We start from the raw sequence: 23,659 nt of genomic DNA on the forward strand, positions 1-23,659 counted from the left end.
AAAGTAAAGGAACAGAGATGCTGGGTGTTCCAGCTCCCCCGCGGGGCCAGCCGAGAATGTTCTATGGGAAAGAGGACGGCCATGAGGGCTGGGTGCGGGTCAGTTGGCCCGGGGGGCCTGGCCTGTACCTGCGCTCACCAGGGAGGCCGGACAGCGTCCCGTCTGTCCTCGCCGTCACGCCGGACCGTGTCATGTCCTTCTGCCCACATCCCGGCGCCCGGCCTCCGTGGCTGGCAAGGCACGTCGACACCCACTGGAGACATGGCTGTGGGCAGAGGAGACGCTGGCTGAGTGCACAGCGGTGGCCGAGGGGGTGGGAGGGCAGCGGGCTGGACACTTACCCTCGTCTCCGGTCTGAGCGCGGACCGATCCCTGCTCCGTCACCGCCCGCAGTGGCCCGCCTTGGCCACGGGCTCAGAGGCCAGTGATCCCCGGCTCGCCGCCAGGCTCCAGCTCCTCGACCCTGCCTGCGCCCCGACCTCCCACCCCCCGAGATCTCATTCACGCTGCCCCACCCCCCTCGCCTAGTCGGGTCTCGCCAGTGCCCTTGACTCCCCTGGGTGCTGTACTGTCTGCCGTGCCAGTCCCCGGGGCGGGCGGTAAGGGCCGAGTGTCACCAGTATCACCAAGTTCACTGGGGGCCCTCCCGCGCCAGCCCCTGGGCCGCAGTGCCGCATGGGGATGGGGGCCTGCTGGGCCCGCGGCAGCCTCCTTGCTGCAGAAATCTCCCTGGGGCCCTGTCCCTGTGGCCACCGCTCCCCCCAGGTGGTGCCCTGCGGCGGTTCCCCGCACACTGCGCCTGCCTTCTTGCCCGTTCTCCGGCCCTCGAGGCTCCGGCCCAGGCCTCAGGAGGCCTGGGCCAGAGCCGCCCCTGTACCTGCTACTAAATGAACTGCAGTGGGTGAAGTGGCAGCTGGGGGCCCTCTGACCTGAGTCCCCCGCCTCGTCCCGTCTGCCCCAGGGCCTGGATGGCCCCCATGTGCTGGATCATCTCCCTCGCTGGCAGCCCTGCTCCATCGGCCTCCCGGCTCTCTGGAAATGCCCTTTCTACCTGGGACAGCCGCAGCTCCCAGCCCGCCCTGCCTCAGCTCCCCCTGAGACGATGTCACCTGTGCTGCCTGCCCTGCCATCGCCCTGCCGCTCTGCCGGGACATCAGCCGCTTCGCCTCGCTGGCCCTGGCTCCCCAGACCTCCTTATGCGGAAGGCCAGCGGAGCAAGGCCCAGGGAGGGGAAGGGGACTCACCTGGCCCGGCAGAGCGCTGTCCTCACCTGCCCACGGCTGCCAGCTACACCTCCACCGCCCAGGCCCTGGGGCAAGCCTCTCTCCAGCTCCCCCATCCACCAGCTGCCACGACCTGAAACCAAAATGAACCGGGATGAATGCCTGGCTCCCCCGTCTTAACTTCCGCTCCGCCAGCTTGGGCCTGTCACTCCCCACACCGATGTCGTCCTGCCTGCAGGGCACCTGGGAGCCCACCTCTCATCCCCGCCAGGCTCCCAGGTGCCCGCCAGCCCTGCCCAAGCCAGCCCCTCCACCCTTCTCCGCTCCTGCCAGGCTCCAGACTTCCAAGGTGATCCTTGGCCCACGCATGCTTCCCTGCACCCCACTTCCCCATCTTCCCCTGGTTGCCCCCGGTACCCCACGCTTCCCTGGTTACCCCTCAGCTCCCCCACTTCCCCAGTTTCCCCTGAGCCCCCCCATCCCTCCCACCACCCCCCTCCCACACCCTGCTCCTCGGGCCCTAGCCCGGGCTTTTTCTAACTGGGGTGGCCCCGCCCAGAATTCCCGCCCCTGCTCTGACAGCCAATCAGAGCGGGGACCGTGCTTGGGGCCACCGCAAGGCCCACCTCCGCCCGGGTCGGTCCAGCGCACATTCCTCTCCTGTCCTGGAATTCTCCAAAGAGGGCCTTCTCCACACCCCTCCTTTGGCATCCTGTAGACAGGGTCTGGCATTGTCCCCAAAGGTCCCTCCCCCACTCCGAGGTCGAAACAGTCATGTCCCCTCAGGGCGGACCTTGCAGGCTGCTCCCCACCCAGCCCCCACTGGGCGCATACTCTGCCCCTGGACGGAGGTCTTGGCTGGGGCCGCCAGGCGCTCCAGTGGGACTCGGAGTCTCCTTCTGCCACCACCGCGGCTGAGACCACGCGGTGGGCCCGGAGTCCATGGAGCGGTCGTGAGCGGTGTGGGGGGCTGGGGCTCAGGTCGGGCCGAGGGAAGGGACCGTGGTCTCGCGGGCCAGGCAGGCGCCGATTCCCTGCTCGAGTGTCGTCTAGTTGACGGTGCCCGTTGCGAGCACAGTGGCTTCCACGCGCGGGCTCCCCACTGTGGCCGGGCGCCCCGTCCCCTCACCGCCACGATCCATTGTCAGGACGCGGCACGCCCGCTGTGCTCCACGGCTCGCGGGCGCGCCCTGGTGATGAGCCCGGCAACCTCCCAGCCCTGCCGTGGCCACCCTATGCACCGCTGCCCAGGACACCGCCCGCGCATTCAGAATTGGGACAAAGACCAGAGAGCCTCGAGTCTCCCCCAGCCAACCTGGACCACCCTGTCCCTGGGGCAACCACGTTGGCCTCATAGGGGGTGTTGGGGCCCGGCGGTCCGTAGAGATCGGCCACCAAGTCTAGGGTGCTGGTGCCATGGGTGGGGGGAGGAGACATGCCTAAGAAAGGGACCCAGAGCTCTCCAGCTCTGACTGCACCTCAGACAGGGCTTTGGGAAGAGCCTGCTCCTGTGGACCCCTGCCACACCTGACACCCAGCCTTTGCCATGGTGGACCCCCAAATTTACGGTGGGAAAACTCCAGCCTTTGCCATGGATGAACCCCTAGATTTACATGGGAAAACTCCAGACTTTATGGGTGGACCCCCAGATTTTCATGGGAATATCCCAGCCTTTGTCATGGGTGGCCCCCCAGATTTACGGTGGAAAAACTCCAGGCTTTGTCATGGATGGACCCCCAGATTTATGGCGGGAAAACTCCAGGTTTTGTCATGCGTGAACCCCCAGATTTACGGTGGAAAAACTCCAGGCTTTGTCATGGGTGGACCCCCAGATTTACGGTGGGAAAACTCCAGCCTTTGCCATGGGTGAACCCCCAGGTTTACATGGGAAAACCCCAGACTTTGCCATGGGTAGACTCCCAAGCTAGGATGCGGCAGACCCCCAGATTTGGCCATAAGCAGACCCCGGCCACGGCTGCCCCGGCCGGTGATGTGTGAGCCTGCCCTGCCGCCTTGCGGCCGCTTCTATCTCCACTCCGGCAACCACACGGCACCGTTAGCGGGGTGTGACAGGCCTGCGGGGTCGGCCCAAGACAGTGAAGACCCCAGAAATCCTCTTGCACTCGGCAAGGCAGCGCCCAGCACCCTGGGCTGCCGGAGGCCCCGTAGTAAGGCTCTCCCTCTGAAACCGACTCCGCGTCACCCCAGGCACAGGGACCCCTCATTGCCCTGAGCAGTCCCCCTCCTCTCCCAACTTCAACGGTGCAGCCCGGGGCGACTCAGATGGGGTGAACCGGGGTGGCTCGGACGAGTGTCCCGTCTCCCTGATGACTCTCGTGGACCATTGCGGTATCTGGCCTGGGTGGACCCGGGACGCCGCGTGGGTGGACCCCGGCCGTGACCACGTTGGCGGTGATGTGCGAGCCTGCACTGCCGCCTCGCGGCTGCTTCTGTCTCCACACACACAACCATTTGACCTTATTTGGGGGTGCGACCAGCTCAGGGGGGTGGCCCCTGATGCAGGGGGTAGGACCCCAGGATCCTCTGTGCTGGGCAGGCAGTGCTCAGGGCCCCGTGCCACCGGTGGTCTGGTGCAGTTGGGTTCCCTCTGGAGCTTGGGCTTTGCCTCTCCCAGGCTCCCCATCAGGTCCTCGTCACCCCCGGACACAGGACCCCTTATTCCCATATCCCCACTTGTCCCCCAGCCTTGGTGACATGGGGCCATGACCCTAGGGTACGGTGGGGTCCACTCCCAGCAGCCCGTGAGCTCCAGAGCAGACCCAGGGTGTTCTGGTCAGTCGGGAAACGCACCTCCACGGGCTCATGAGGGTCCCAGAGTACGGCATGGAGAACTGACCGGTTTGCCCCATCCGGATCCCCACCCGCTAGTGATCCCCAGGAAACTAGGGTGACTGCCTCACTCCACATTGGTGGTGGTGCTCATGGCGGTGCTTGGGTGACCAGCGGACCTGCCGCGCCCGGAACCGGAGACAGCGACACGCCCAGACCTTTAGCATTTCAAACATTTCAAACAGCCGAACTGCATGGAGATGTTAATGCCTGGCTGTTAGGGTCGGAGTCTCCCCTTGGAGGCAGATGCAGCTCAACAAAAGGCCCAGAGTTTGGGAGGACCGCCCGGTGGGGTCGGTGCGCTGGGCTGGATACACAAAGTCCCAGGTTTTGGCAACACTGGACGCCATCCTCGTGCCTGGGGGACGTGACATAGGTCCCACACCACAGGACCTCAGGGGGAGACCCGTGACTGAAGCTGCAATGTGGCCTCCCCGGCACCTGTGGTGGCTCAGACGAGCGCCCCATCACCCAGATGACCCTCGTGGACCACTGTGGTAACCGGTTTGTGTGGACCTGGGACGTCACGCAGGTGGAACCTGGATGCCGCGTGGGCAGACCCGGGAAGCCACGCAGGCGAACCCCGGCCGGTGATGTGTGAGCCTGCCCTGCCGCCTTGCGGCCGCTTCTATCTCCACACCTACAACCACTTGGCACTGTTCAGGGGATGGAACTGGCCTGCGGGGTCGGCCCAAGACAGTGAAGACCCCAGAAATCCTCTTGCACTCGGCAAGGCAGCGCCCAGCACCCTGGGCTGCCGGAGGCCCCGTAGTAAGGCTCTCCCTCTGAAACCGACTCCGCGTCACCCCAGGCACAGGGACCCCTCATTGCCCTGAGCAGTCCCCCTCCTCTCCCAACTTCAACGGTGCAGCCCGGGGCGACTCAGATGGGGTGAACCGGGGTGGCTCGGACGAGTGTCCCGTCTCCCTGATGACTCTCGTGGACCATTGCGGTATCTGGCCTGGGTGGACCCGGGACGCCGCGTGGGTGGACCCCGGCCGTGACCACGTTGGCGGTGATGTGCGAGCCTGCACTGCCGCCTCGCGGCTGCTTCTGTCTCCACACACACAACCATTTGACCTTATTTGGGGGTGCGACCAGCTCAGGGGGGTGGCCCCTGATGCAGGGGGTAGGACCCCAGGATCCTCTGTGCTGGGCAGGCAGTGCTCAGGGCCCCGTGCCACCGGTGGTCTGGTGCAGTTGGGTTCCCTCTGGAGCTTGGGCTTTGCCTCTCCCAGGCTCCCCATCAGGTCCTCGTCACCCCCGGACACAGGACCCCTTATTCCCATATCCCCACTTGTCCCCCAGCCTTGGTGACATGGGGCCATGACCCTAGGGTACGGTGGGGTCCACTCCCAGCAGCCCGTGAGCTCCAGAGCAGACCCAGGGTGTTCTGGTCAGTCGGGAAACGCACCTCCACGGGCTCATGAGGGTCCCAGAGTACGGCATGGAGAACTGACCGGTTTGCCCCATCCGGATCCCCACCCGCTAGTGATCCCCAGGAAACTAGGGTGACTGCCTCACTCCACATTGGTGGTGGTGCTCATGGCGGTGCTTGGGTGACCAGCGGACCTGCCGCGCCCGGAACCGGAGACAGCGACACGCCCAGACCTTTAGCATTTCAAACATTTCAAACAGCCGAACTGCATGGAGATGTTAATGCCTGGCTGTTAGGGTCGGAGTCTCCCCTTGGAGGCAGATGCAGCTCAACAAAAGGCCCAGAGTTTGGGAGGACCGCCCGGTGGGGTCGGTGCGCTGGGCTGGATACACAAAGTCCCAGGTTTTGGCAACACTGGACGCCATCCTCGTGCCTGGGGGACGTGACATAGGTCCCACACCACAGGACCTCAGGGGGAGACCCGTGACTGAAGCTGCAATGTGGCCTCCCCGGCACCTGTGGTGGCTCAGACGAGCGCCCCATCACCCAGATGACCCTCGTGGACCACTGTGGTAACCGGTTTGTGTGGACCTGGGACGTCACGCAGGTGGAACCTGGATGCCGCGTGGGCAGACCCGGGAAGCCACGCAGGCGAACCCCGGCCGGTGATGTGTGAGCCTGCCCTGCCGCCTTGCGGCCGCTTCTATCTCCACACCTACAACCACTTGGCACTGTTCAGGGGATGGAACTGGCCTGCGGGGTCGGCCCAAGACAGTGAAGACCCCAGAAATCCTCTTGCACTCGGCAAGGCAGCGCCCAGCACCCTGGGCTGCCGGAGGCCCCGTAGTAAGGCTCTCCCTCTGAAACCGACTCCGCGTCACCCCAGGCACAGGGACCCCTCATTGCCCTGAGCAGTCCCCCTCCTCTCCCAACTTCAACGGTGCAGCCCGGGGCGACTCAGATGGGGTGAACCGGGGTGGCTCGGACGAGTGTCCCGTCTCCCTGATGACTCTCGTGGACCATTGCGGTATCTGGCCTGGGTGGACCCGGGACGCCGCGTGGGTGGACCCCGGCCGTGACCACGTTGGCGGTGATGTGCGAGCCTGCACTGCCGCCTCGCGGCTGCTTCTGTCTCCACACACACAACCATTTGACCTTATTTGGGGGTGCGACCAGCTCAGGGGGGTGGCCCCTGATGCAGGGGGTAGGACCCCAGGATCCTCTGTGCTGGGCAGGCAGTGCTCAGGGCCCCGTGCCACCGGTGGTCTGGTGCAGTTGGGTTCCCTCTGGAGCTTGGGCTTTGCCTCTCCCAGGCTCCCCATCAGGTCCTCGTCACCCCCGGACACAGGACCCCTTATTCCCATATCCCCACTTGTCCCCCAGCCTTGGTGACATGGGGCCATGACCCTAGGGTACGGTGGGGTCCACTCCCAGCAGCCCGTGAGCTCCAGAGCAGACCCAGGGTGTTCTGGTCAGTCGGGAAACGCACCTCCACGGGCTCATGAGGGTCCCAGAGTACGGCATGGAGAACTGACCGGTTTGCCCCATCCGGATCCCCACCCGCTAGTGATCCCCAGGAAACTAGGGTGACTGCCTCACTCCACATTGGTGGTGGTGCTCATGGCGGTGCTTGGGTGACCAGCGGACCTGCCGCGCCCGGAACCGGAGACAGCGACACGCCCAGACCTTTAGCATTTCAAACATTTCAAACAGCCGAACTGCATGGAGATGTTAATGCCTGGCTGTTAGGGTCGGAGTCTCCCCTTGGAGGCAGATGCAGCTCAACAAAAGGCCCAGAGTTTGGGAGGACCGCCCGGTGGGGTCGGTGCGCTGGGCTGGATACACAAAGTCCCAGGTTTTGGCAACACTGGACGCCATCCTCGTGCCTGGGGGACGTGACATAGGTCCCACACCACAGGACCTCAGGGGGAGACCCGTGACTGAAGCTGCAATGTGGCCTCCCCGGCACCTGTGGTGGCTCAGATGAGCGCCCCATCACCCAGATGACCCTCGTGGACCACTGTGGTAGCCAGTTTGTGTGGACCTGGGACGTCACGCAGGTGGAACCTGGATGCCGCGTGGGCAGACCCGGGAAGCCACGCAGGCGAACCCCGGCCGGTGATGTGTGAGCCTGCCCTGCCGCCTTGCGGCCGCTTCTATCTCCACACCTACAACCACTTGGCACTGTTCAGGGGATGGAACTGGCCTGCGGGGTCGGCCCAAGACAGTGAAGACCCCAGAAATCCTCTTGCACTCGGCAAGGCAGCGCCCAGCACCCTGGGCTGCCAGAGGCCCCATAGTAAGGCTCTCCCTCTGAAGCCGACTCCGCGTCACCCCAGGCACAGGGACCCCTCATTGCCCTGAGCAGTCCCCCTCCTCTCCCAACTTCAACGGTGCAGCCCGGGGCGACTCAGATGGGGTGAACCGGGGTGGCTCGGACGAGTGTCCCGTCTCCCTGATGATCCTCGTGGACCATTGCGGTATCTGGCCTGGGTGGACCCGGGACGCGCGTGGGTGGACCCCGGCCGTGACCACGTTGGCGGTGATGTGCGAGCCTGCACTGCCGCCTCGCGGCTGCTTCTGTCTCCACACACACAACTCAGCACAGCTCACGGGTGCAATGGGCCTGGGGTGGGGGGAGCGGGGGTTCAGCCCACGACCAAGAGGGGAAATCCTGAAATACTCTTGCGCTGGGCAAGTCAGCCCCCAGGACCCCTGGGCTGCTGGAGGCCCTGCAGGAGGAGTTTCCCTCTGGACCTGGTCTACTGTCCCCGGACATCCATCCCCTGGGCTCCCAGTCATGTCCACTCCAGGACACGGGGACCCGTTGTGCCTCCAGGCATCTGCTGTCACTTTCCTGTTGGACCAGGTGATGGGGATCTGGGTCAGAGGTCTGCTGCGGCCCAGTTCCGTGTATCATGTGGGCTCCTGGGAAGACCCAGGACACTCCTAAGGACATTTCTCTCTACTTGCTGGCCACAGTGCCAGGATCCGGGGGTCCTCCTTGTTTAGATCCGCACTCTCCTGGGGTTGGGCACCTCTTCAGTTCCCTGATTCCCCTGGGGAGAATGGGAGGTATTTGCATGCGAGCTGGTTACCTCAGGCTGTTTACATGCTAATGAACATTTGCATCTCTATAGAAGGGCTTGGAGGAGCAGCCAAGCATCAATTTCATGTAGCAACAGCTAGAGAGGCTCCCTAGCAGAGGGACTGCTAGGGCTCCGGGGAGCCCCGGGGCCAAGTCTGGTCTTGGCCGCAGTAAGAGTGGGTAGCTAGGTGCTGCGATCCATGCGTGGGACAGCACCAAGTGGAGCTTGTAGAGCCCCAGCAGACGTGACCTGCAGACGTGGCCAGTCGGGGGGGTGGACTGTCGTGGACAGACCCTTTCTCTCCCCGACACTCTTGCGCCTTGTGCTGCGGGCACCTCCAGCCTGCTAGGCTTGACTGGCATCTCACTGCCTCTGTCTCCTTCACCACCCTGTCCCCAGGAGCAAGATGGGGAGCTTGCTGGAGAAGCAGTGACAGCTCCACCCTCTGCCCCTCACCTCAGCACCGGGCCTTGTAGGGCTCCTTTCTGACACCTCTGCCCCAAGCTGGTCCAGTCCAATTGCCGAGCCAGCGGAAAAACATAGGTGCCTAGATTACAAACACTGTGCGTGTGCGGGGATCCGGTGTGCACTCCTCAGCAGCCAGACAGGCTTGCACAGTAGACCGTCCACGCTGGTGGGCAGTGTTAGTTCCCAGCCGGGTGCCCACAGGAAGCACTGCTGGCATTCAGCAGTTGGAGGAAAGTGCTAGCTGGTGACATCCGGGGGCGTCACCCTACAGTCCCCTAGAGGCTTAGGTGTGGGTGGTGAGGGCTCGCAGCACAAGTGACTGGGTGGGATGTTGGAGAGATGCAAATGACTCCCTGGAGCTCCGAGTGGGGGCCCTGCAGCTCCATTTAGGCCACAATCGCATGGGCTGCCCTGGAAGGAGACACGCAGATGTCCCGCCCTGAGCCGGGCAGAAGTCAACGGTCAGATACAAGGAGCATCACTGAGTCTGGAGGGAAGGAGAGGCGGGAGTGTGGATGGCTGGGGTGGGGAGGTGGTGGTGGGGAACCGGGCTTGGCGGAGGGCTCGGGAGGAGGCAGTGAATTAGTGTCATGGGCTGCGGGAGGGCCAAGGGTGTAACAGATGGCACAGGCCTTGCAGGGCCACGGAGAGGGCAGGACCCTGGCTGCCGTCAGCCATTTGTGCTCCTCGGCCCAGGCACACAGTCATGTCCAGTGCTTGAGCCCTGACTCTCATCCCATCGAGCTCTCGGACGCTCACATCACAGTCCCCATCATCTCGCATGGCAGCCCCACACAAGCCTCCAGCTCCCAGGCCCCGAGCGCAGCCACCGTTCTCTCCACCTTGCCTCCTGCTCCTTTCCTAGAAACGGCTCCTTGCCTCAGCACTCTGTCCCTTGCTCCCCCTCATCCTCCAAATCCAGTCGGTGAGGAGGCAGGTGCTTCCACCTCCATGACCTGAGCCATCTCCCTGCCCTCTCCCTCCACCCACATCCATCAGCAGGACTCAGTGACACCTCCACTGGGTGCCAACCTCTCTCCTGAGTACCAACCTTACACCCGCATACAAATATCCCACCCAATGCCAGCCTCCTACCCATGTATCAATCTCCTACCTGGTTACTAACTTCAAATTGGGTACCACCTTTCACCCAGGTACCAACCTCCCACTAGGTACCAATATCCCACCTGGGTACCAACCTCCCACCTGAGTACAAACCTCCTCCCCAAGTACCAATATCCCACCCAAGTACCACATTCCCACCCAGGTACCAGTCTCCCACCCAGATACCAACCTCCCTTTTGGGTATCAATCACCCACCTGTTACCAGCCTCCCACCTGGGTACCAACCTCTCATCTGAGCACCAACCTCCCACCCAAGTATAAATATCCTACCTGGTACTAGTCTCCCACCCAGATACCAACATCCCTTCTGGGTATCAACCTCCCACCAGGTACCAACTTCCCACCTGGGTACCAAACTCCTACCTGGGTAACAACCCCCAGCTGGTACTAACCTCATCTGTATAGATGTATATATATATATATGTAATATATATACATCCCTTGCTCCCTTCTCCCTGTGGTTGGCCAAGGCTTCCAGGACCTGCCTTTGGCCACTCTCACCTCCCTAACCTCCAGGCTTTGACCACGCCCTTTACCCCAGAGGTCATCCCCCTGCCCCCTCCCACTCAGATCTCAGGTCTCCCTGGGGAGGCCTGGACAGCCCCTACACTGCACTGGCACTCACACCTATGGCTGTGTGTCCATGCCAGCCTGTACACGTCCCCCCGGGGATCCGTGGGGACGCCACACCCCGGCGCACAGCGGGCAGGAAGGAGCCGGCCGTGCAGCAGCAGGGAGCTGAGCTGGCCAGCCAGGGGCACGCACTCCTCCAGCCCAGCCCTCAGGCTCCTCAGGGCACTGTGCTCATCTCTAGAGCAGTGTCCAGCCCCAGCCACTCCCGCTGACCGTCTACCACTGCCTGAGCCTGGAGCTGCTGTCTCCGGGTGGGGAGGTTTGTGAGGCACAAACCTCACTCACTTGCCTGCATGAGCACTGGGCCACCGTGTCCAGACACAATCACGGGGCCATCCTAACGCCTTCGTGACCCCTGGCTCCCACCTCCCACTCCTGCTCAGGACCTTCTCTCCTCTCCCTCAGCTGCCACCCGGGTGGGCCCTGGGCCCTGGTTCCCTTTAGACCCCACGGCAGCCCCTCCCCCACCTTCTCACTGCACATCGAGCCCACCCCCTCCCTGCAGTGTCCCTGGAGCGCACACATCTCACACCTGAAACCTCGAGAGCTTCCCTTAAGCAAACCCAGACTTTCTCATCTGGCACTCAGAAACCCAGTACATGGGCATCAGATCACACCTCTGCCTTCCCCAGAGCTGCAGCCACCGACACAGCACCGGGCCCTCCAGGCCTCCGCTCCTGGGGCAGCGGGATGGAGGGCCAGATGCTTGTTTGGGTGGACCCCCCTGGACATTTGTTCTAGTCTCTTATTCCACACACTCCTGATTGCCCCCCTTCCTTACACACCAATAGAACCTTTCGTTAGAAGCTTCTAGATGCTATACTGTTATGGTGTAACCTTTACCAGCCTCCCTTGCAGCTAGATGTGGCCACGTGACCAACTTCTGACCAAAGGGACATGGTCACCCCTCCAGAGGTGCGTGCTTCTGTTCCCTCTCCCCCTGGCTGGGATGTGCACAGATGGTGGGGCCCTGAGGCTCCCTGGGGCTGCCATAGCTAAGCCCTACTGATTGGGTGGATTAGAACCGCAGGAATTTATTCTCTCACAGTTTTGGAGGCCAGACGTCCAAAATCAGGGTGTCAGTGGGGCAGGTCCCCTCTGCAAGCTCTGAGGGACAATCTGTTCTAGGCCCCTCTCCCAGCTTCTGGTGGTGGCTCCCCACCCTTGGCGGTCCTCGGCTGGCAGACGCATCACTCCAGTCTCTGCCCCAGTCTCCGTGTGGCTTCCCTCTGTGCCTGAATCTCTCTTCTTATAAGGACACCAGTCCCAAAGGGTTCAGGGCCCTACTTCCTCCAGAGGGACCTTGCCCATTGTCTCTGTCACGACCTTATATCCTAATAAAGGTCACATTCTGAGGGGCTTGGGGTTAGGACTCCAACCTACGAATCTTGGGGGACACAATTCAGCCCATCACGAACCCCACGATGGAAACTCTGTGCAGCAAGGCAGGTGGCTGGACCTGTAGGGTCCACCCTCATGACCTCACGGCACGGGAGGCAGCTCGGCAGGCACAAGGCCCTACTTGTGGTCCCTGTCGCACAGCCACACCTCCATCTGATCTGACACTCACTCCAGACCGGGAGCCCTGGGCACACAGAGGAGAATCCTGGGAGCTGCTGCCCAGAGGAGCTGAGCACACACGGGGTCCGCGTGGGGCCGCCCGGCCGGAAGGAGCGAAGGTGAGCCTGACAGGGGGCAGGGGAGTGGGCCGGACTAAGAAAGAAGCAGCTGCGTTGAACTCTGCTCCGCTCGTGTGGCGGAAGCTGGTCCGTTCTAGAACTGGGGCTCGGCTGACTGTCAGAACAGCCAATTGTTCTGCCCTTGGGAGGACATCTCTGCCGCCTAAACTAGGATGGGCCAGCTCGCCCGGTGGATGTTGGTCCTGCAGGTGGAGTGGCCTGGTCAGATGTAGGGCAGGACCCCCTGGGACCCTCTCCCAAGCAGCCAGCCCCCAACCCCCAATCCTTTTCGCCCTCCCTCTGTGACCAACCCAGAGACCCATAAGACTTGGCTACAAGTGGCAGTATCTCAGCTCAAACTGGATTCAGCTGGATCCCAGAGCTGGGTCCCCAGTTGCCCATTTGCAGCTCTTGGTCTTGATGTTCATTTACTCTTGTTTTCAGAGGCCGTCGGTCCCCAGGCCATAGCGTCCACCAGCTCCAGGCTTACAATCCTGCAGTACAGCATCTGTAGTGAGCTGGTGGTGGCCCCCCCAAAAGATATGTCCGTGTCCTAATCCCCCAACCTGTGAATGTGACCTTACTGGGAAAAGCATCTTCACAGCTGTGGTTAAGGATCCCAGAGGGGGTCATCCTGAGTTACCCAGGTGGCCCTAAATCCAATGACAAGTGTCCTTATAAGAGACAGAAGAGACACACAGGGAGAGGAGGAGGACACGTGAAGACAGAGGCAGAGACGGGAGGGATGCGGCCACAAGCCCAGGGACACCTGGAGCCCCCAGAAGCTGGAAGAAGCAGGAAGGACCCTCCCCTAAGCCTTTGGAGGGGCCACGGCCCTGCAGCCTCCTTGATCTCAGACTTCCAGCCTCCGGAACTGGGGGAGAACGAATTCCTGTTGTTTAAGCTGCCCAGCCTGTGGTCATCTGTTGCAGCTGCCCCTGGAGATGGGTACAGACTTCAGTGGAAAGAAGGCTCCTTTCCCAGTGGTCCCAACAAAGGTCCCAGAGATGGACCTCATGGACTAGCTCAAGCCCCGTGCCCCACCTACTTCAATCTCTTTGGCCCAGAAATCCGGTTCTCACATGGCAGGAGCAGGTCACCACCCTGGACCCAGTGGGCAGAATCCACCCTGGCCCTGGCCCTGGCCCTGGCGTGCACACTGAGCAGGACTGGTCGAGGCCCAGCACACTGGAAACACAGCTCAGAGGGTCCTTCCTGCAGACGTCTTCCGCTTTCACTTCTCCCAGTGTCTGGTTCTGTGACCTTTGACACAGCACGGGGGTCCCATAGGTGGGGTTGAGGTTTGCTTTGTGTTGCTGTGTCCCCAGTAGACCCATCCCTGTGTGGATCTGAGTTGCCGGCCACATGAAGACATCATCTGATGTCCTGGGCTGAACTGTGTTTCCCAATATCCGTATGTCAGAGTCCTGAACCCCCAGAATGTGACGGTCTTTGGACATAGGGACACTAAAGAGGAGATTAAGGTAAACTGAGGTCACTAGGATAGGCCCTAATCCTACAGGACTAGTGTCCTTATTATTTCTAGGAAGAAATCAGGACACAGACACACACAGAGGGACGACCCCGTGAGGACACACGGAGGAGACGGCCGTCTACACGCCGAGGAGAGAGGCCTCAGGAGGACCAGCCCTGCCCACACCTGGATTTGGGTTTCCAGCCTCCAGGACTGGGGACAGTGAATGTCGGCTGTTGAAGCCGCCCAAGCTTCCCAGGGCTGCCGTGACAAGTTATCACAAACTGGGCGACTTAAATCAACTGCAATTGATTCTCCCATGATTCTGGAGACCAGACGCTTAAAATCAAGGTGTCGTCAGGCCGGACTCCCTCCTGAGGCTCCAGGGAAGGGTCCTTCCTGCCTCTTCCAGCGTTGGGGGCTCCAGGCGTCTCTGGGCCTGTGGCTGCATCCCTCCCTTCCTGCCTCCATCTTCACGTGGCTTCTCCTCTACATGTATGTGCCTCTGTGCTCAAATGTCCCTCTTCTTAGAAGGACCCTGGTCACTGGATTTAGGGCCCACTCGACTCCACTGTGACCCCAGCTTCACTTGATGACACCTGCAAAGACCCTTTGTCCAAATAAAGTCACACGCACAGGTTCTGGGTGGACGTGCATTTTGCAGACACTCTTTAACCCATGGAAGGTGGCAAGTGATGAAGGCTCCAGATTGCCCAGCCGGGTCCCTGTGTGACCTCGTGCCATCTGGGTGGCCCTTGTCCCCTCCCACGTCCTGTCCGTCTTCTGTCTTGAGCGCCTGCCCTGCTGGCCTCAGGCCCAACCCCAGACCAGAGGCGTCAGCACCTCGTAGACAGTCCGAGGCTCCATCACTGCAGAAGGCCGGGTCCCTTAAAGTTCCCTTGTCCTTTGATTCTGCTTCTTTTTTTTTTTTTTCTTTCTTTTTGTGGTACGTGGGCCTCTCACTGTCGTGGCCTCTCCCGTTGCGGAGCACAGGCTCCGGACGCGCAGGCTCAGCGGCCATGGCTCACGGGCCCAGCCGCTCCACGGCATGTGGGATCTTCCCGGACCGGGGCACGAACCCGTGTCCCCTGCATCGGCAGGCGGACTCTCAACCACTGCGCCACCAGGGAGGCCCTGATTCTGCTTCTTTGATAGAATCCTCACTTCGTCTCATGGTTCACAAAACGGAGCTGAGACAAGATAGTTCATCCCAAGAGGAAGTGGAATTGAGGACCGCCCCGCCTGCCGCTGGACTGATGGTTTTATCCACTGACTTTGGTGCCGGGACTCTGACCACAGCCCCAGCCCCGCGATTCCTCCTGTCTCTAGAGACACACGGTGCGGCCCACCGGTTACCAAGACGGTGGCAAAAGTCCCCTTCCCCATGCCCAGGCCTCTGCGATGAAACTTGGATGTCCCTCCGGTTAACAGGTGGGGTCCATCCCCCTCCCCTTGAATCAATGAAATGTACTGGAATTGTTGCCATGAGACTTGAGGCTGAGCTTTAAGAAGCCACCCAGGTTTTGTCTCCTGGAGAAATAGCCACCACCGTGCAAGACATCCCGCTGTCTTGAGGCCACTAGCGGTGAGGAAGCCCGGTGAGGTGTATGGAGAGAGGGGCCCGCAGGGAGCTCTGAGGCGCAGATGTGGGGCCTGAGCCCGGCTGCCAGGGGAGTGTCTCCAAGTGACCGAGTCCAGCCCATCACACGTGGACAAAACAGTCCACCAGCCCCGCCCCTTGTAGGTCCTGACCGCGGAGCCGTGGGCACTGGTTCACCGTTCTAATGAGGCTGTCAGGCAGCGGAGGATAACCGCGACCCGTGGGGCCCCTGGGGCCACCCCGTTGTCATCCCCCAGCCACACTCTCCTCCTGCTCAGAGAGTCTCCCTTGCATTCGGCCAGGAAACAGCACGCACCCAGCATTAACCGCACTTGCTAATGCAAGGTCAAGGTCAGGCAGACACAGGAGGGAGGGTCCTGCAAAACTTCTGGGGACATCTGAGCACTTGGCATCTCGCTGGTTAGTCATAGGAATGACTGGGTTCTCGCTCAGGAACCAAGCGCGGGTCCTCAGTGGCTTGTGGTGTGTCTGTTGGGGTGTCCCAGTCCCCACTTTCTTTCTTTCTTTCTTTTTAAACGATTTTTTTGACGTGGATTTTTTTTTTTTTTTTTTGCGGTACGCAGGCCTCTCACTGTTGTGGCCTCTCCCGTTGCGGAGCACAGGCTCCGGATGTGCAGGCTCAGCGGCCATGGCTCACGGGCCCAGCCGCTCCACAGCACATGGGATCTTCCCGGACCGGGGCATGAACCCATGTCCCCTGCATCGGCAGGCGGACTCTCAACCACTGCGCCACCAGGGAAGCCCTGACGTGGACCATTTTTAAAGTCTTTATTGATTTGTTACAATATTGCTTCTGTTTTTTGTTTTGGTTTTTTGGCCGCGAGACATGTGGGATCTTAGCTCCCTGACCAGGGATCAAACCTGCACCCCCTGCATTGGAAGGCGAAGTCTTAACCACTGGACCACCAGGGGAGTCCCTCAGTCCCCACTTTCTGCCTGCAAGCTGGGAACCCAGGATTCCCGGGGACTCTTGCCTCTCCCAGGCCCCATTTCTGGCCTTTTCTTTTTTTTTTTTTTTGCGGTACGCGGGCCTCTCACTGTTGTGGCCTCTCCCGTTGCGGAGCACAGGCTCCGGATGCACAGGCTCAGCGGCCATGGCTCACGGGCCCAGCCGCTCCACAGCACATGGGATCTTCCCGGACCGGGGCACAAACCCATGTCCCCTGCATTGGCAGGCAGACTCTCAACCACTGCGCCACCAGGGAAGCCCTGGCCTTTTCTTCAAGGCACTTCTCTCTCGTTCTCAGTACTCATGGTTCTGAGATCACAAAGGGGCACTCACCACCCTGCACTCTGGAGCCTCCATGTTCCCCACTTTTCCTCGAGTGACCCCCTGGCCGCCCCCTTTCTGGCTCATTCAGCACCCCTACCATCTCCAAGCTGTCCCCGACCCCCTCACCACCCACCGTGGGAATTGTCAATCCCTCCCCCCTGAAACAAATGTGGTCCACCACACCCAGCCTCCTCTCAAAGGCAGTCTGTTCTCTGGGCCTCTTCCCCCACTCCCTTGCGGACTGGCCCCAGCCTGGCTGGTCCAGGGGGTCTTCTCCTCGACCCCCATCCTCCACCCACGGGGACCCTGCATCTCGGCAAGTGCCCGTAGACACCACGGGCCAGACCACGGAGGGCTGGAGACCTCCGCCCACAGCAGCTTCACACAGGAGAGGTGTCCAGCCCCTCCCCTCCCTCATCAGACCCCCAAGGGCGATGGGAAGAAAGTGGGCAGATGGGGGGACGCCCAGCTCCCATCTGGGCCTGACCCTTCCGTGGGAACAGGGACCAGGATGCTCCGGGCGTGTGTGAGAGAGGCCGCAGGAAGAGGGGAGAGCGTGAGGGCCCGGGAGAGGCGGCCTGGAGCCCTCCGCGGCAGCCTCCCTGTTGTCTTCTTGCCGAGGAGGGGGACTTAACCAGGTGGGGTCTTGAGCCCCTGGCCACAGGTCTGGGTCATAGCAGAGGTGTTTGCTGAATGAATAAATGAACAAGGGAGTGAGTCAATGGGCTGATGCCGCAAGAAAGGCAAAGAGTGTGGCCTCAACTTTTCAAGGTACAAGAGGTGCTTTCCTGGTCCAGATTCCAAGGGGGAATAAGGGCCTTCCTGATGCAGCCAGGGTGATTGTTCCTGGCCCCTTCTAGAATCATCTGGAAGTTAATGCTTTAGAAAACAAATATTTCAGACATCTCAACACGGCCCTCCAAGTGGGAGCCTCAGCAGATGGCCAGAGGTCTGGACGCTCTCCCACACCCCAGATGCATGAGCGCACCACGGCCTTACAGCAGCGTCCACGGGGGACGCAGGCCTCGGCCAGGAAAGTGTCAGAGCCCCCAGCCACCTGCCGGGGCCCCCGCCCCTGGGCCCTGTCCATTTTCCTTGGCAGCTCCTGCCACGGACAGGACATTCCTGAAGACTGAGGCTACATGTCAGGGGTTGGGGGCTGGAGAGGCCAGGCGGGTCCACGGCCGAGCTTCACCTCTGCCTCTCCGCCTCCAGGCTCCCTGCCTCTTGGGCTGACCCGGGAGGTAGGGGCGCGTGTCCTGTTTCCCTTCCCGCACCCGTGCCAGGGCCTGCCAGCTCTGGCCTTCACCCCTCTGAGGTCCCTCTCTGCCCAACGCCCACGACACATAGGGCCCGATTCAGGGAGGCATCCTGCGGTGGGGAAGGCCTCCTGCAGACCCTTCTCTCCTGCTCACGGCCAAGGGGAGGCCTGCCCCTGGCACCTAAATGTCCCCGTTGAGTGGTTTCTCCCACCTGGACCGCGAGCTCCCTGAGGACAGACTCGGGGAAGGAGGCCCTCCCACCTACTGTCAGCAGAGCCGGCCTGGCAGGGAACTCAGAGCCGTAGGACCCCCAGGGCAGTGGGCCGAGCACAGTCACGGGCTGGGTGGGGGTGCCCGGCCCACATGCAAAGACCAGGCAGCTGTCTCGCGGGGAAGGTGGAAGGGCTGGCCAGGAGCAGAGGGACAGGGCTTGGAGGTGGGAAGGGCACCGCTGACGGGCCCGTGAGGACCAGCCCCACGCAGGGTGGCTGCGCCGCAGGAAGAAGCACGGACACGTGAGCAGAAGGGGTTGTGCCCCTTCCGGGTCTGACCCGTCAGTGTCCGCAGAGGGACCCCCAGGACGGGGAGGATTTCCAGCACTCCCAGGAATGTGGAGCCACAAGACGGCGGGAGCCTGGGCCCCGCAGACACCCGGAGCGGAGCCCGACGGGATGGGCCGCCCTCGAGAGCAGTGAGCCACTGCTCTCAGGAGGACGCGGTGGGGGTGGGGTGGGCGGCGGCCGAGGCAGCCATGGGGGACCGGGGGACCGCGTGTGCGTGGAGGCCACCAGTCCCCACGGCTCTGTTGGTCTGCGGTGCAGCAAGCCCACCTAGGACCTGGGCTGGGACCCTCCCACCTGTGGCACCGAGACTTAGGGCAGCCAGGAGCGGGGGCGAGGTGGAAGGTGTGGAGGTGAGGGTCCCGAGGAGTAGGGGACTGTTGGCCCGCGGAGGCCCTGGTCTCCGTCTCAAGGAGCATCCAGGGCTGTCCTTTATCTCACCCCTCACACCACATATTTCCAGAAAGAAATCATTCCCCATTCCAAAGTGCTCCACGGAGGCGGATTTTTCCATCTGGGCTTTGCTGCTGAGCTCTTTTGGAGGAAACTTCTGCGTTAACTCACCTCCCTTGTCCAAGCATACATGGGGCCAATCAGGGGAGGCACGGGGGCCGCTGCTGGGGGGCCGGGGAGAATCGGCTGGGCACACGCGGGCCGGTCCCCACCTGCCGGGATGGGATATGCTGGTGTTGCTGAGAGTCAGGGGTCTGGGCGCCCCGAGGCTGGCCCTGCAGCACAGCCCCTGTGACTCCTCCCGAGGGGCCCCTCACACATCTGGCTAAGTCGGTTCCCACACTGGGCTTCCAGCCCCTCGGCCCCATCGATCACCCGCTGAGGAAATGCCCACTGCTGTCATCCCGCCCAGACCCGGGGCCTCGCTCTCGCGGCAATGGCCCCACTCGAGCCTCCCCCACGGCTCCCCTCTCCTCGTGGCCGCACACCTGGGCTGGGGCTCGGTTTCGACCTGGCTCTGAAGCCGCCCCTCCCCCGGCCCCCCTCCCAGATCTCCCAGCCCTTTTCTCCTCCAGGCACATCCCAGTCTCCCCTCCTCCCACAGACGTACAAACGCGATGCGGGGGCTCCCCTTCCCGAGCCCCTGCAGTGGCCTCTCTGTCTTTTCTGGTGACACTTCTTGCAGTGGTGACTGTCATGGGCTGAACTGTGTCCCCCCAAATTCCTGTGCTGGAGTCCTAACCCACAGGACCTCAGAGTGTCACTGTATTTGGAGATGGGCTCTTTACAGAGGGAACCAATTAAGGTGAGGTCACTAGGGTGGGTCCTAATCCCATAGGACTGATGTCCTTACAAGGAGAGGAGATCAGGACACAGACACACACAGGGGAACAACAGCCGTCTACACGCCAAGGAGAGAGGCCTCTGGAGGAGCCAGCCCTGCCCACACCTGGATCTGGGATTCTAGCCTCCAGGGCCAGGAGGAAATAAACGTTTGCTGTGCAAGCCAGTCTGTGGGACTTTGTTAGGATAGCCAAGCAGACCTGTACAGACATTCCTGCCCTGCCTCAGTTTCCCCACTATCTCTCGGCCTGACTGCTTGATTTTCTTGGCTTATTGCCCCCCTTTCCAGCAAGTTGGAAAGGCCCCATTGCAGGACGGTCACAAGCACACTTGCTCTCAGAAGTCTCTCGGTGAGCCTTGCTTTGGGGTGACCAAGTGCACCCTTTGGCCTCCCAGGGCCCCTCCACACTCTGATGCCCAGGCAGCCCTCCAGGTCACCCAGGCACAGGATCCACAAGCCTGCCCTCTGATCTCTCCCTGCCTTGGGGTGCAGGACGCGTCAGGGCCCACTCCCCTGGGCACGTTGCTGTGGCCTTTCTGGGTCTGGACAGGGACGCCTTTGGAGGCTGAGGCCTTTGCAGGGTCAGGCCCTTTGCTGTCCAGACAAGGACCCCAAAGCCACGGCAGGTGGGAGAGCAGAGCCGGGATGCGGCGGGTGAGCTTCTCGCCCTGACCTCACCAAGGGGCGGGGCCTAGCCCCCCAGGGCTGAGTCGGTAGAGCTCAGGATCCTGTCTAGTCACCTGTGCAGGAGGGACAGCCCCTCCGTGTGATAGAGGTGTGCGCCCCTTCTCGAAGGAGACTCGGCACGCCCTGGGGCCAGCGCGAGGCCAGGGGTCTACTTCCACCACATGTCTTCAAGGCACCCAAAGCCTCTGCACTCCGGCCCAGCACCCCAAAGGGCCAGGGCAGAGGTCAACTCAGAGGTCCCGCAGAAGCCCTGAGCTGACTCTCCCAGCCCGGCCCCTCTCCCGGGGACTTATCCCAGAAGCCGGGCTGTTCCAACCGTTCCCACGGGGTGGCCTTCGGAGGTCTTCGCGGCCCCCTCACCTCTGCCCCACACACTCCCAGTAGCAGCCCAGGCATCATCTGGGGCCACACACCCCCTCTCGGAGCAATCACAACGGATCATCTTCCCAGCTTGGAGCTGTTGGAGCAGAGGGACGGTCTTCAGGGGAGGCATGGGCTGGGGGCCTCCAATGGCCCCGCCTGCTTGTGCCCTGGGGATTCCAGCCTGGGGTGCAGGCAGCTAGGCCAGAGTTCCCACCAGAAAGCGAGGCCCAACCCTGTCTGGGAAGGCTCCCTTGATGCATGGAGCCCCTCACCACCACGGGGAAGCCGGGCTCTCACCCTGGGCACTGGGGTTCTCCTCGGGTCCTGCTGGGCACCTTCGGGCTCTGGGCTGGTCAAGCCCAGAATGAGTTGACTGCACTGGAGGCCAGTGGGCAGCAGCTGAGCTGGGCTCTGTGCAGGCACCGGTCAGGGTACCCACACTGGACATGTCCTCCTAGGGCCTAGGGGTGCAGGTGGGGCTCAGGCATGGACCCCATCCTCATGAGGCATCTAGTGTGGAGGGCTAGAGAGGCAGCTGCTGTCCCTCCCTTAGGTCCTCTCAGGCTCAGCAGGGGTCAGAGGTGAACCATGGTGTGAGGATACCCAGGGAGTGACTCCACCTTAGAGGGGCCCCCTGCCCACCCATCAGCCCATTATTGTACCAAGAAAAGAGGTCTCCAGGCCTGGAGCCCCTAGACCAACCTGGCAATGCCTGGGCAGCTGGGAGCACCCGAGGGGCCGTCCCTCCAGCTCCCACTTTAGGGCCCGGTGCTGGGCAGCTCCGCTCTGCCCAGAAGACCGCACGCTGCCGATTCAGCTCAATCCCCATCCCCCAGCCCATGCAACTTCCCTCTGCTCTCTGGCCCCCAGCCCCATCTCCACGTGCCCTCTGGAACGCGGTGGCCCCCTCCTAACAAGGACTGCCAGGTCTGGGTGGGTGGCCTGCATTGCTGTTCCCCTGACCACCCAGTCCGGCCCTGGTTCCCCTTGAGGCCTTCCTCCGCTGGAGGCTTTAGGTGGGTGACTAGGCCAACAGCCAGCTTCAGTTTCACCCCTTAGCCCTCTTCCACCACTTCCCCCTCCTCCCTCTGCCCAGCCAGGCCCCAGGCCCCAGGGAGTGGGCATCCAGGTAGGGCTGGGCTGAGATCTTGGTGCCCAGGCAAAAAAAAGCCTTAAAAAAATAAGAAGGGAAAACAACCAAACACCTTCTCCCCATCTCCCTCTCTCTGTGTGCCCCCTCCCTCCCTCTCATCATAAAATAAGGAATTTATTTTTCTCTGCACCTGGGGCTGCAAACAACCACTCCGTCCCACTGTGCTGGGCCAGCTTTATTTGGGGTGGGGGGACAGGCAGGGGGGACTGTTTGTTTTCTTTTGCTTTTGCAAGAAAAGGGTGGGCAGGGGCTGGCGAAGCCGTCAGGGACCCTCTCCCACCCCCACTCACAGAGGGGCCTTGACTGCCCCCTCTACTTCCCTTTTCCCTTTCTGGGACTGAGGTTAAACAGAGGGCACCCGGGGCCCACGACTGCACCCTCTGACATCTTTGAACTCAGGAGAACTTTGATGTCTTAACTGTCCCCTGCCCCACACCACTGTCACCCTCTCCTCAAGTAGCTGATGGCTGCCGGGGGAGCTCAACATGGATGACCCACCCAGGAGTAGGACCCTCCGCTATTACCCTTTCTGGAGCCTCTGGATCCCCGGAAATTGGTCTCACAGATAAAGCCAGCCAGGGACCATCTTGCCCAGATGGCGTGGAGCTCGACCGCGCACTCCCCTCGCTCCGTGACCCCAGACCTGTCAAGCGCCCCCTCTGCATGCCCCACTGGTCCAGTCTCCCTCTGCCCGTGGGCCTGCCACCTCTTGGGACCTTCTCAAAGGGACATGCAGCCCTAGTGGCCTCTGCCCTCCAGCCCAAGGGCCAGCTTGGTGGGCGTTCCAAGCACCCAGGCTCCCTCCGGTGACTGGAGCCCACGGGGGTGCTCAGAGGTCCAGCAGGCCAGGTGGACTCCACAGGGCAGGCGGACTGGGGCCAAGTCACTGATGGGAGCAGGCCAAACCCCTCAGCTGGGGACAGGCCGAGGCCTGAAAGGGGACACCCCAGCCCTCTTGCCGATGGCTCCAGAGAGCAGAGCTGGCCTCCAGGCCGGGCTCAGGCCGGGGCCCTTGGTCTGCCTGTCCCTGGAGCCCCTCTATGGGGCGTCCTGGGGACCGCCCTGGGCTGGGCGTGTGGGATGCTGGGTACAACACCCACCTGCGCCTCTGCCCTGCGCTTCCCCCCTCCAAAGCCAGGACTCCTCTCGGCTCTGGTTCCCCATCAGCCTGACCACCCCGAGGCCCCCGAGACCCCGCATGGAGGCCCCTCTTCCTCTTCCCGAGGAGATGCTCGGAGTGTTGGCAGATGTGGTGGGGCAGCCTTTCTGCATCCCCCCATCACCGCCTGCAGCAGGGGCCACCCAAACCCCTCGGGAGCCCAGCCCTGCTCCTGCCTGCCCGCGCGTCTGTCCAGCTCTGCCCTGTTTCAGGCACATTTTCTGGGGTTTCCTCTGCACCCCACCTAACGAGCCTTGCTGGGCTGGGCTGGGCTGGCGGACCAGCTGGGCCCCTCCATGCCCAGCACCAAATGGTGGGCTCCTGTGGTCTGGGGAGACTGTGGTGGACAGAGACCCCCGCCTCCC

The 23,659-nt window shown here is 62.2% G+C and overlaps 1 pseudogene; it reads right to left on the reverse strand.

Moving 5' to 3' along the window:
* Positions 1-337: 337 nt before the first annotated feature.
* On the reverse strand, positions 338-1,589 carry LOC132493358 (collagen alpha-1(III) chain-like; annotated as a pseudogene).
* Positions 1,590-23,659: the final 22,070 nt, after the last annotated feature.

This window comes from Mesoplodon densirostris, chromosome 7 (assembly GCF_025265405.1).
Source record: "Mesoplodon densirostris isolate mMesDen1 chromosome 7, mMesDen1 primary haplotype, whole genome shotgun sequence".
Taxonomy (NCBI): Eukaryota; Metazoa; Chordata; class Mammalia; order Artiodactyla; family Ziphiidae; genus Mesoplodon; species Mesoplodon densirostris.